The sequence below is a fragment of the Monodon monoceros genome, unplaced genomic scaffold (assembly GCF_005190385.1).
Source record: "Monodon monoceros isolate NGI ecotype Baffin Bay Population unplaced genomic scaffold, NGI_Narwhal_1 Super_Scaffold_11, whole genome shotgun sequence".
NCBI lineage: Eukaryota > Metazoa > Chordata > Mammalia > Artiodactyla > Monodontidae > Monodon > Monodon monoceros.
The window spans coordinates 112,578,910-112,592,316 of NW_021703767.1; the positions used below are offsets into that span (position 1 = coordinate 112,578,910).

Sequence of the window (13,407 nt, forward strand, 5' to 3'; positions counted from 1 at the left end):
GACTGCTGAGGCACAGAGAGGCTAAGTAATGTGCTTAAGGATTCACAGCTAGTATGAGCCTGAGCCAGCCTTCTAACTAGAACAATCTACTCCAGAGACATACTGCTCTCACATCCTCTCAACCACACATTAAGAAATATTACAAATGCCTAAAAGATAAACATGCAGTGGTAAGATCCTATAAATATTTAGACTAACTGCAACACGCCAATTGGCATTCGGTAAAAAGAGGATTAAACTGAAGTTGTAAAAAACAGCTACAGAGAAAAGACTCTGCATCAAGATGCCTTCCAGGCAAGATCATTTAGAAACCATTCCAAATGGTTGTGAGAAAACTTAACAGGTCGAACACGTCGACAATCTCTCATAATCGTTTCCTTTTTAAAACCACACCATCTCTTATATATTTCAGAAGCAGCTGTATGATGTGCTGCTTTTTTGAAACTAAGTGCTTCCAACAGAGTGGTAATAAGCATCTGAACTTCGGGGAAATAGCATATACTTCATACGTGGAGTTGATAAGTGGTATTTGGTTTGGCAAATGGCAAGAGATTATTTAGCAAACTCAAACATTATTTTCTTCCTATGGGCCATTAATAAAAAAAAAAAAGCCTCTGTCATTTCCCACAAAACACCAGAATAGATTAATAACCAGTCAGCTGAACTAACAAAATATACACAAAATATTCTGCTTGTATGAGCTTTTTGTTCTCCCCACCTGGGGAAAAGTAAACATTTCCTGCCTTTACTATTATGTAGCTTCATCTCCCGGCCTTTAATGAGAGAGATTCATCTAGACATGGCTAAATAATGCCATTAGCATAATAAGCTTTAGTCTTTCCTGAAGGGCAGCAGGCTGATGTGATTTCTGGCAATGGAGAGGTACTTCTGGACCACACGGTTTGTCTACATTAGGAAAAAAGAGCAGAACCCTAACAACTTCTCGAGTTGGCTACAGTGAAGAAAGAGGAAGCATGCTCCTCCATTCACACTCCCTGTGGAGACGGAGTGGAAGGAGGAATGGAACAAGGGGTAGGAAAGGGGATGGCTACCCGGCTTCCTCACCAAGGGGTCCAGGGAAGTGAAAGCACTGAAGTGCTCCATCAGATGCGCCATCTTTAAAGGTTCCCAGGCTACCGCATACTGCTCATTTCCTCTTGAAATTATGTTTACAGTTTGGAAACACTTCTCCCAGGATTAAGGATGGCTAAGTTATAAAAGAGCTTTCCCATAACCATGGTTACTGAGCCAAAGACCTGCTCAAATTTGGATCCTTCCATAAAAGTCAACATTTATTAAAACTGCAAAGCATAGCACTCTCTATCTTCCATATAGTCAATGATAACACAACTTCAAGAAAATTATGAAGCAACGATTAGCCTATGATCATATTAATAAGAGCCCCTACCATTCACTGACCACCTACTTTGGCTGAGCATGGCAGTAAGAAAATATACATTACTTCATTTAAACTTTCCAACAACGTTAATGAGGTAGGTGATACTAGACCCTTTTTACAGATGTGGAAACAAAGCGATGTAGAGAGGTTACATAACCAGCCCACGATCCCCAGGCTGTTAAGAGGCAGAGCTTGCTTTTGTACCCAAAGTTAACTCTAACTACGGTATGTGGGATTAACTCTCAAGAAACACAGATTAATCTAATCCTGACTGTCTCCATGCTACAGCAGACAAGCTGGCTGGGGTTTTTTGTTTGTTTTTTTGTTTTTCTCCCCCTTCATTTTGTCCTGGATGAAACTCTAGCCAAAGATGACCAAAGCCTTCATCTCAGGGGCAGGCTCCGACAGATTGCTCGAGATCCCCTAGAGAAGGACTGCAAGGCTACAGGAAGATGGGCTGTGATTAGTCACAGATGTCTGCAAAAGGCACATGGCAGCACAGATGCGCAGCCACTGCTTACACCCCGCATCCTTGAGCTCAGCAATACTTAACTGCCACGGCCTTTCTCTCTCCTGGAGGCTCATTGTCTAGAGACCCTCCCCTTTTGAACTGTGACGAACGTTTAGGCAGATGTTTAAGTCACACGCTCACACTCTGAGGGTTACCAATTAGCAGGAATCCTCAAAGTAGGATTTTTACAAGCTAGTGGACGTCATCGAGCTCCTCCCACATCTGCCGTTATTTAGCGGGTAGCTCTCTTCTCAGATTGCTTACTCTTACGTGACACTGGTCTCCCGACAGCCTCATCAACTCCAGAAATCAACCCCCAGCCTGCCTATTTAGGACTCAGGAGCTTTTATCTTGTGATTGTCTGTATTTTTAAATGAATAAAATCAAGGGCCTTGCTTATCAGGTATAATATGATATAAGGCATCTGGGAAAACTACAAAAGAGAGCAGCAAAGCAGAGGTTCAGGATTTGATTTAGGCTTTTGGTAGCAGGCAAGTTTCAACTAGGAAGAATCAAAAACACAGTCCTGGAAGTGTGTATGCATCGCGGATGGGACTTTTCCAAGACAGCAGTAACTGCAAGCTGCCCAAAGCAAGATGCCTGGAGCGGATTAAGCTGGAAGGCCTCTTCAGTGAGATTTAACAGAAAACTATTAATAACAAGGATTCGTCAACACACATTTCCTCTGCCTGTTGAGGTATAATGCTAAGAAGTGTCTATCCAGCAAAAGTTGTATTACGTAAAAATATGCCTGGACTTTATGTATTTTCTCTAAATGCAGCTGCTGGCAAAAGTACTTTTAAGCTTATTCATACGCATATATAGTTAAGAACTGGACTAAATGAGGTTTGGCTCAAATTATAATACCAACGTGATAACAAGAGCTAACATTTATATAGCTTGTTTACATATCTTAACTAACTGTAAGTGGGAAAATGGGCAGCCTGGACTCGGGGGGAAGCCTGCCCTCATTAGACCCAAAGGGCACAGTTTCTCCTGGTCACTAGAGGCAGCTGGGGAATTGCGATCCCTTTCAGTGCAAGTGAAGAGCCTCGGTTACAAATAATATTGACATGGTTCTAATTATTTGAATGGAGGATACTGAGTTAGCAAAAAATTATAGACATAATTACCTAGGTGAAGAGAAGTATGGAGAATAAGCAAACTAAATCTTCATCTTCCACACAAAGGCGTCAACAGACACTAGTGGAAGACGAGAACTGTCAGTTACGTTAGAAATACAGGGATTGACACCCCAAAAGTGAACAAGGTCCCCACTGGGGCAAAAGAAAAGGGCAGGACTTTTCTCATTATAAGTTTTATAAAATTATTTGATTTTTTTAAAGTACATAAATGCATGACTTTGGTAAAAAATTTTAAATTAGTTTAATTTGAATTACCAACAAAAAGAAATCAAAATTAAAAGGACGTTTAGATTTCTTGGACTAGGAAAAGAAAGAAGGGAACATAGTGGAGTTCCTCATTCGTTAAATACAACCACATTCTTGTCTCTGTAAGATCTTCCTTTCTCACTGAGCTGGAGTCTTAGGAGAGAGGGTGCCCATGGATTTCAAACGGCTAACATGCTAAGCCCAGGAAGCAAACCTGGCAATATGGGGTGACAGAGGCTACAGAAAAACCACCTGCCCTCCAGCCCAGCAGGCCAGATGACTGCATGAATAACAGACGCAGGGAGTATCAGCAAAAGACCCCCCTTTCCCCAAAACCAGGAGAGACGGCCATTACCATCAGCGATACAGTACAAGGTCTGAGGAGTGATTATTCCTAATCAGAGCTCAAATTAAGCACCACAGGAGTTTAGAGAGGGGCTAACCATTCATTCATTCTTAGTGGGAAGATAAGGAAAAGCTCCTTATCTGGCCTGGGTTTTAAGGAATGCACAAGAGGGCAACAGGTAGAGATGGAAGAAAGGGGCCATTCCAGCAAGCAACCTGAACAAGGCCAGCGGTGAGAGAAGAGATGGTGTGTTTGGAAAAGCAACATGGTCAAAGCCACATCCAAATGCACATCTGCTGCTGTTGCCCCACTTCAACTCGGGAGAGTGTGGGGAGGGGTGAGCGTCTCCTGGGACAGACAGACAGTTCAGTGGTTAATGGGTCAGTGCAAAACTACAGACACGATCAACTAAAATACAGTAAGAGGGAGTGTACCTCTTAAATTACCTAGTTTAAGAAACACATCTTCCTTGGTTAAACTGGCCTGTTTCGTGTTGGACACTCTTAAATCCCAGACACTGACATTTATCTCATTATTCAGCGATCCTGTCATACCCCCAGGTTTCCCCGAGTCCTTGGCTTTGTGCTAGTGGATTCTGTCAATAATTTTTCCTTATAATTCCCCAAGAGTACAGAACTCATAAGACTTAGAGATTTGAGTTTCAGGTACCTTCAGTTCGCCCTTCAGCTTACAAAATAGAACACCGTTATAAAGGTACAAGTTCCTTTAAAAAAGAGAATTTCCCCCCTTTGGCATTCTCATGTAGCACTTGTTACTTTCAACATTGCAATCATTATTTAATCCCATAAAATGGAACCACGTTTGATCCGTACAGCCCCAATTACCAGTTTTAGTATTAAAAATATACGCATTTGACTCAAGGTTTCTTTGAGCCAGTTAGAGCAGTTCATGGATTACAGACAAACCAACCCACTCCTGCATGTCAAACTGAATGTTTATAAGAGGCAGTTTATTTTTATGTCATGGGTCACAAGCCTTCAAAAGTAAAAGTGAGCCCATTAATGTTTACTCTGGCCTTTATCGTTGTTTAAAAGTCTCCTTTATGAAACATACCAAGCACCAAGTAAGTGAAACTTGGAAGAAAGGACAGCTTCCCAGGGGAAGGATCTGCTGAACAGTGTCTGAAAGCAGAGTTCCCACAGGTTTGAGAAATCCTCAAGAGAATCGAACTCAGACAAGTTTATTCCACAGTTACGTCGTTATTTTGATTAGAAGACTAAATACATAAAATCTATCATTTCAAAGCCTTTTTTACTTAGAATAAAGCTAAACATTTAATTTTTAAGGCAACTCCATGTAAATAAAAATCAGATATAATAAACAGAGCAGATGGTATATGGATATAATAAAAATTAAGACACAAGTATCACCCCTGCTTTTCAAAAGTTCGCTTTACACCACTTCGCTTTTATGAAAGATCTACTTAGTACCTGTTTTCAATAACCGAAAGAAATCCAAAGAGGCTTTTTGCTTTTATGAAAAAAGGCGAAAAGCGAAAAGCGTTCAGCGTTTGTTTTGCAGGCAGTCATTATAAAGGCAGCATGCAGCCCCAAGTAGTGAGAGCCGAACCCCCAGCTCCTCCTCCAGAACTATTCTCAGCTACTCAGCATCAAGCCACAACAGCTTTGAACTGTGTCTGTGAGCATCTGTGCTTTACTTCAACTTATGTGCATCCATTAGCAAGATAGGTCCTAAGGTAACGGCGTCTTCACTTTATGACATTCCGGCTTACGAAAGACTCCACAGGAATGCTCTACCTTCAGGTAGCGGGGAAAACTGTACAAGAATGGCTGAAACTTTAGAAACACAATTCAAATTCAGGATGAAACAGGTGAAAGGAGAAGGGAATTATTCCAGAAAGTTATTCCAGGCAGAAGGAAAGGCCCAAGGACCATCATTAGTTGCAGGAAGTTCAAAGAGGTCAGGGCTGCTATGACATAAAGTTCAAGGCAAGCAGTGGCAGCGGAGGAGGGCTGTCAAGCCTGACTTGATTAAATAGCATAAACTTGTAAGTGGTAAGGACCCACGAAAAGGTCACGGACAGGCTTAGACTTTAGAGGGACTCCACTCATGGGTGACTGGAGGGCAGACATTGTGGGTGGGGAATAGACTGGAGGCAGTGAATACAGACAACACATGACCTTGAGTTTGGTGGGAATCATAGACAAGAGATATTTAGGTGTTTAAAAAGAACCATCAGGTTTCCGTGATTGGATAGTTATGAGACAGTAAAGCAGAATTTAATGGTTTATAGCTTGGGTGACCCCTGGAGGTAGCACCAAATAAAAGGGACTTAAGGTCAATCGGAGTTTTGAGGGGTTTTGTTTCATTTTGATACTGATAAGAAGCATGACTGATAATAAGCATGCTATCTTAGGACACAGGGAAAGAAACTGGTAAAAAGAGTAAAGTTGATGACATCAGTCCACAACTGGATGAGTCTAAACTAGACAGAGTTAGGAGCTTCAAGATGGCACAAGAGTAAAACGTGGAGATCACCTTCCTCCCCAGAAATACATAAGAAATATATCTACACGTGGAACAACTCCTACAGAACACCTACTGAACGCTGGCAGAAGACCTCAGACCTCCCAAAAGGCAAGAAACTCCCCACGTTCCTGGGTAGGGCAAAAGAATAAAGAATAAACAGAGACCAAAGAATAGGGACGGGACCTGCACCAGCGGGAGGGAGCTGTGAAGGAGGAAAGGTTCCCACACACTGGGAAGCCCCTTCGCGGGCGGACACTGCGGGTGGCGGAGGGGGTAAGCTTCGGAGCCGTGGAGGAGAGCACAGCAAGAGGGGTGCGGAGGGCAAAGCGGAGAGATTCCCGCACAGAGGATCGGTGCCGACCGGCACTCACCAGCCCGAGAGGCTTGTCTGCTCACCCGCCGGGGCGGGCGGGGCCTGGGAGCTGAGGCTCAGGCTTGGAAGTCGGATCCCAGGGAGAGGACTGTGATTGGCTGCGTGAACACAGCCTGAAGGGGGTTACTGCGCCACAGCTAGCCTAGCCGGGAGGGAGTCTGGGAAAAAGTCTGGAGCTGCCGAAGAGACAAGAGACTTCTTCTTGCCTCTTTGTTTCCTGGTGCGCGACGAGAGGGGATTAAGAGCGCTGCCTAAAGGAGCTCCAGAGACGGGCGCGAGCTGCGGCTAAAAGCGCGGACCCCAGAGACGGGCATGAGACGCTAAGGCTGCTGCTGCCGCCACCAAGAAGCCTGTGTGCGAGCAGAGGTCACTATCCACACCCCACTTCCGGGGAGCCTGTGCAGCCCGCCACTGCCAGGGTCCCGGGATCCAGGGACAACTTCCCCGGGAGAACGCACGGCGCACCTCAGGCTGCTGCAACGTCACGCCGGCCTCTGCCGCCGCAGGCCCGCCCCGCACTCCCCCCAAGCCTGAGTGAGCCAGAGCCCCCGAATCAGCCGCTCCTTTAACCCCGTCCTGTCTGAGCGAAGAACAGACGCCCTCAGGAGACCTACACGCAGAGGCGGGGGCCAAATCCAAAGCTGAGCCCCTGGGAGCTGTGAGAACAGGGAGGAGAGGGGGAAATCTCTCCCAGCAGCCTCAGGAGCAGCAGATTAAATCTCCACAATCAACTATATGTACCCTGCATCTGTGGAATACCTGAATAGGCAATGAATCATCCCAAATTGAGGAGGTGGACTTTGGGAGCAACTATATATATTTTATTTTCCCTTTTTCTGAGTGTGTATGTCTATGCTTCTCTGAGTGATTCGGTCTGTATAGCTTTGCTTTTACCATTTGTCCTAGGGTTCTGTCTGTCCGTTTTTGTGTTTTCTTTTGCTTTTTTTAAGTATAGTTTTTAGTGCTTGTTATCATTGGTGGATTTGGTTTTGGTTTGGTTGCTCTCTTCTTTCTTTCTTTTTTAAAATTACTTAAAAAATTTTTTTAATACTTATTTCTTCTTTTAATAACTTTATCTTCTTCCTTCCTTCCTTCCTTCCTTCCTTCCTTCCTACTTCTACTAATTCTTTCTCTCTACTTTTTCTCCCTTTTATTCTGAGCCATGTGGATGACAGGCTCTTGGTGCTCCAGCCAGGTGTCAGGGCTGTGCCACTAAGGTGGGAGATCCAAGTTCAGGACACTGGTCCACAAGAGACCTCCCACCTCTACATAATATCAAACAGCGAAAATCTGCCAGAGATCTCCACCTCAACACCAGCACCCAGCTCCACTCAACGACCTGCAAGCTACAGTGCTGGACACCTTATGCCAAAAAACTAGCAAGACAGGAACACAACCCCACCCATTAGCAGAGAGGCTGCCTAAAATCATAATAAGGCCACAGACACCCCAAAACACACAAACAGACGTGGACCTGCCCACCAGAAGGACAAAATCCAGCCTCATCTACCAGAACACAGGCACTACTGCCCTCCACCAGGAAGCCTACACAACCCACTGAACCACCCTTAGACACTGGGGACAGACACCAAAAACAACGGGCACTACGAACCTGCAGCCTGTGAAAAGGAGACCCCAAATACAGTAAGTTAAGCAAAATGAGAAGACAGAGAAAGACACAGCAGATGAAGGAGCAAGGTAAAAACCCACCGACCTAACAAATGAAGAGGAAATAGGCAGTCTACAGGAAAAAGAATTCAGAATAATGAGAGTAAAGATGATCCAAAATCTTGAAAACAGAATGGAGAAAATACAAGGAATGTTTAACAAGGACCTAGAAGAACTAAAGAGCAAACAGTGATGAACAACACAATAAATGAAATAAAAAATTCTCCAGAAGGGATCAATAGCAGAATAACTGAGGCAGAAGAATGGATAAGTGACCTGGAAGATAAAATAGTGGAAATAACTACTGCAGAGCAGAATAAAGAAAAAAGAATGAAAAGAATTGAGGACAGTCTCAGAGACCTCTGGGACAACACTAACTAACCAACATTTGAATTATAGGGGTCCCAGAGGAAGAAGAGAAAAAGAAAGGGACTGAGAAAATATTTGAAGAGGTTATAGTTGAAAATTTCCCTAACATGGGAAAGGAAACAGTTAATCAAGTCGAAGAACCATAGAGAGTTCCATACAGGATAAATCCAAGGAGAAACAAGCCAAGACACATATTAATCAAACTATCAAAAATTAAATACAAAAAAAAAATATTAAAAGCAGCAAGGGAAAAACAACAAATAACACACAAGGGAATCCCTATAAGGTTAACAGCTGATTTTTCAGCAGAAACTCTGCAAGCCAGAAGGGAGTGGCAGGACATATTTAAAGTGATGAAGGGGAAAAACCTAAAACCAAGATTACCCAGCAAGGATCTCATTCAGATTTGATGGAGAAATTAAAACCTTTACATACAAGCAGAAGCTAAGAGAATTCAGCACCACCAAACCAGCTTTACAACAAATGCTAAAGGAACTTCTCTAGGCAGGAAACACAAGAGAAGGAAAAGACCTACAAATAACAAACAATTAAGAAAAAGGTAACAGGAACATACATATTGATAACTACCTTAAATGTAAATGGATGAAATGCTCCAACCAAAAGACAAAGACTGGCTGAATGGATACAAAAACAACACCCGTATATATGCTGTCTACAAGAGACTCACTTCAGACATAGGGACACATACAGACTAAAGGTGAGGGGATGGAAAAAGATACTCCATGCTAATGGAAAGCAAAAGAAAGCTGGAGTAGCAATTCACATATCAGAAAAAACGGACTTTAAAACAAAGACTATTACAAGACACAAAGAAGGACACTACATAATGATCAAGGGATCGATCCAAGAAGAAGATATAACAATTGTAAATATTTATGCACCCAACATAGGAGCACCTCAATACATAAGGCAAATACCAACAGCAATAAAAGGGGAAATCGACAGTAACACAGTCATACTAGGGGACTTTAACACCCCACTTTCACCAATGGACAGATCATCCAAAATGAAATTAAATAAGGAAACACAAGCTTTAAATGATACATTAAACAAGATGGACTTAATCCAAAACAACAGAATACACTTTCTTCTCAAGTACTCATGGAACATTCTCCAGGATAGATCATATCTTGGGTCACAAATCAAGCCTTGGTAAATTTAAGAAAATTGAAATTGTATCAAGTATCTTTTCCGAACACAACACCATGAGACTAGATATCAATTACAGGAAAAGATCTGTAAAAAATACAAACACGTGGAGGCTAAACAATACACTACTTAATAACAAAGTGATCACTGAAGAAATCAAAGAGGAAATTTAAAAATACCTAGAAACAAATGACAGTGGAGACACGATGACCCAAAACCTATGGGATGCAGCAAAAGCAGTTCCAAGAGGGAAGTTTATAGCAATACAAGCCCACCTTAAGAAACAGGAAAAATCTCGAATAAACAAGCTAACCTTGCACCTCAAGCAATTAGAGAAAGAAGAACAAAAAAACCCCAAAGTTAGCAGAAGGAAAGAAATCATAAAAAGCAGATCAGAAATAAATGAAAAAGAAATGAAGGAAACGATGGCAAAGATCCATAAAACTAAAAGCTGGTTCTTTGAGAAGATAAACAAAATTGATAAACCATTAGCCAGACTTATCAAGAAAAAAACGGGAGAAGACTCAAATCAATAGAAATAGAAATGAAAAAGAAGTAACAACTGACACTGCAGAAATACAAAAGATCATGAGAGATTACTACAAGCAACTCTATGCCAATAAAATGGACAACCTGGAAGAAATGGACAAATTCTTAGAAAGGCACAACCTGCCAAGACTGAATCAGGAAGAAATAGAAAATATGAACAGACCAAACACAAGCACTGAAATTGAAACTGTGATTAAAAATCTTCCAACAAACAAAAGCCCAGGACCAGATGGCTTCACAGGCGAATTCTATCAAACATTTAGAGAAGAGCTAACACCTATCCTTCTCAAACTCTTCCAAAATATAGGAGAGGGAGGAACACTCCCAAATTCATTCTACGAGGCCACCATCACCTTGACACCAAAACGAGACAAGGATGTCACAAAGAAAGAAAACTACAGGCCAATATCACTGATGAACATAGATGCAAAAATCCTCAACAAAATACTATAGCAAACAGAATCCAACAGCACATGAAAAGGATCATACAATATCATCAAGTGGGGTTTATTCCAGGAATGCAAGGATTCTTCAATATATGCAAATCAATCAATGTGATACACCGTATTAACAAACTGAAGGAGAAAAACCATATGGTCATCTCAAAAGATGCAGAGAAAGCTTTCAACGAAATTCAACACCCATTTTTGATAAAAACCCTCCAGAAAGTAGGCATACAGGGAATTTACCTCAACATAATAAAGGCCATATATGAAAAACCCACAGCCAACATTGTTCTCAAAGGTGAGAAATTGAAACCATTTCCACTAAGATCAGGAACAAGACAAGGTTGCCCACTCTCACCACTATTATTCAACATAGTTTTGGAAGTTTTAGCCACAGCAATCAGAGAAGAAAAAGAAATAAAAGGAACCCAAATCGGAAAAGAAGAAGTAAAGCTGTCACTGTTTGCAGACGACATGATACTATACATAGAGAATCCTAAAGATGCTACCAGAAAACTACTAGAGCTAATCAATGAATTTGGTAAAGTAGCAGGATACAAAATTAATGCACAGAAATCTCCTGCATTCCTATACACTAATGATGAAAAATCTGAAAGAGAAATTAAGGAAACACTCCCATTTACCACTGCAAGAAAAAGAATAAAACACTTAGGAATAAACCTACCTAAGGAGACAAAAGACCTGTATGCAGAAAATTATAAGACACTGATGAAAGGAACTAGAGGTGATACAAACAGATGGAGAGATATACCATGTTCTTGGATTGGAAGAATCAACATTGTGAAAATGACTCTACTACCCAAAGCAATCTACAGATTCAATGCAATCAAACTACCACTGGCATTTTTCACAGAACTAGAACAAAAAATTTCACAATTTGTATGGAAACACAAAAGACCCCGAATAGCCAAAGCGATCTTGAGAACGAAAAACGGAGCTGGAGGAATCAGGCTCCCAGACTTCAGACTACACTACAAATCTACAGTAATCAAGACAGTATGGTACTGGCACAAAAACAGAAGTATAGATCAGTGGAACAGGATAGAAAGCCCAGAGATAAACCCACGCACATATGGTCACCTTATCTTTGATAAAGGAGGCAAGAATATACAGTGGAGAAAAGACAAGCCTCTTCAATAAGTGGTGCTGGGAAAACTGTACAGCTTCATGTAAAAGAATGAAATTAGAACACTCCCGAACACCATACACAAAAACAAACTCAAAATGGATGAAAGACCTAAATGTAAGGCCAGACACTATCAAACTGTTAGAGGAAAACATAGGCAGAACACTCTATGACATAAATCACAGCAAGATCCTTTTTGACCCACCTCCTACAGAAATGGAAATAAAAACAAAAATAAACAAATGGGACCTAATGAAACTTCAAAGCTTTTGCATAGCAAAGGAAACCATAAACAATACGAAAAGACAACCCTCAGAATGGGAGAAAATATTTGCAAATGAAGCAACTGACAAAGGATTAATCTCCAAAGTTTACAAGCAGCTCATGCAGCTCAATATCAAAACAACAAACAACCCAATCCAAAAATGGGCAGAAGGCCTACATAGACATTTCTCCAAAGAAGATATACAGATTGCCAACAAACACATGAAAGAATGCTCAACGTCATTAATCATTAGAGAAATGCAAATCGAAACTACAATGAGGTATCATCTCACACCGGTCAGAATGGCCATCATCAAAAAATCTACAAACAATAAATGCTGGAGAGGGTGTGGAGAAAAGGGAACCCTCTTGAACTGATGGTGGGAATGTAAGTTGATACAGCCACTCTGGAGAACAGTATGGAGGTTCCTTAAAAAACTAAAAATAGAACTACCATACGACCCAGCAACCCCACTACTGGGCATATACCCTGAGGAAACTATAATTCAAAAAGAGTCATGTACCACGAGGTTCACTGCAGCTCTATTTACAATAGCCAGGACATGGAAGCAACCTAAGTGTCCATTACAGATGAATGGGTAAAGCAGATGTGGCACACATATACAATGGAATATTACTCAGCCATAAAAGGAAACGAAATTGAGTCATTTGTAGTGAGGTGGCTGGACCTAGAATCTGTCATACAGAGTGAAGTTGGAAAGAGAAAAACAAATACCTTATGCTAACACATATATATATGGAATCTAAAAATAGAAAAAAAATTGTCAGAAGAACCAAAGGGCAAGATGGGAATGAAGACGCAGACCTACTAGAGAATGGACTTGAGGATACGGGCAAGGGGAAGGGTAAGCTGGGACAAAGTGAGAGAGTGGCATGGACATATATACACTACCAAATGTAAAATGGATCGCTAGTGGGAAGCAGCCGCATAGCACAGGGAGATCAGCTTGGTGCTTTGTGACCGCCTGTAGGGGTGGGATAGGGAGGGTGGGAGGGAGGGAGACACAAGAGGGAAGAGATATGGGAACATATGTATACGTATAACTGATTCACTTTGTTATAAAGCAGAAACTAACACACCATTGTAAAGCAATTATACTCCAATGAAAAAGAAATTATCCAAACATGCCCCCCCAAATAAATAAATAAATAAAGTAGACAGAGTATGGGAGACTTGGGCTCTTCCTCCAAGAGATGCATCGTGACTGCATTAATCCAGAGAACTATGTAAGAAAAGTAAAG

At 41.6% G+C, this 13,407-nt stretch overlaps 1 protein-coding gene across 1 annotated transcript in view; it reads right to left on the reverse strand.

Moving 5' to 3' along the window:
• MED12L (mediator complex subunit 12L) overlaps positions 1 to 13,407 on the reverse strand; it is a 326,539-nt gene that overhangs the window by 169,529 nt on the left and 143,603 nt on the right. The gene's annotated exons all lie outside the window — the stretch shown is intronic.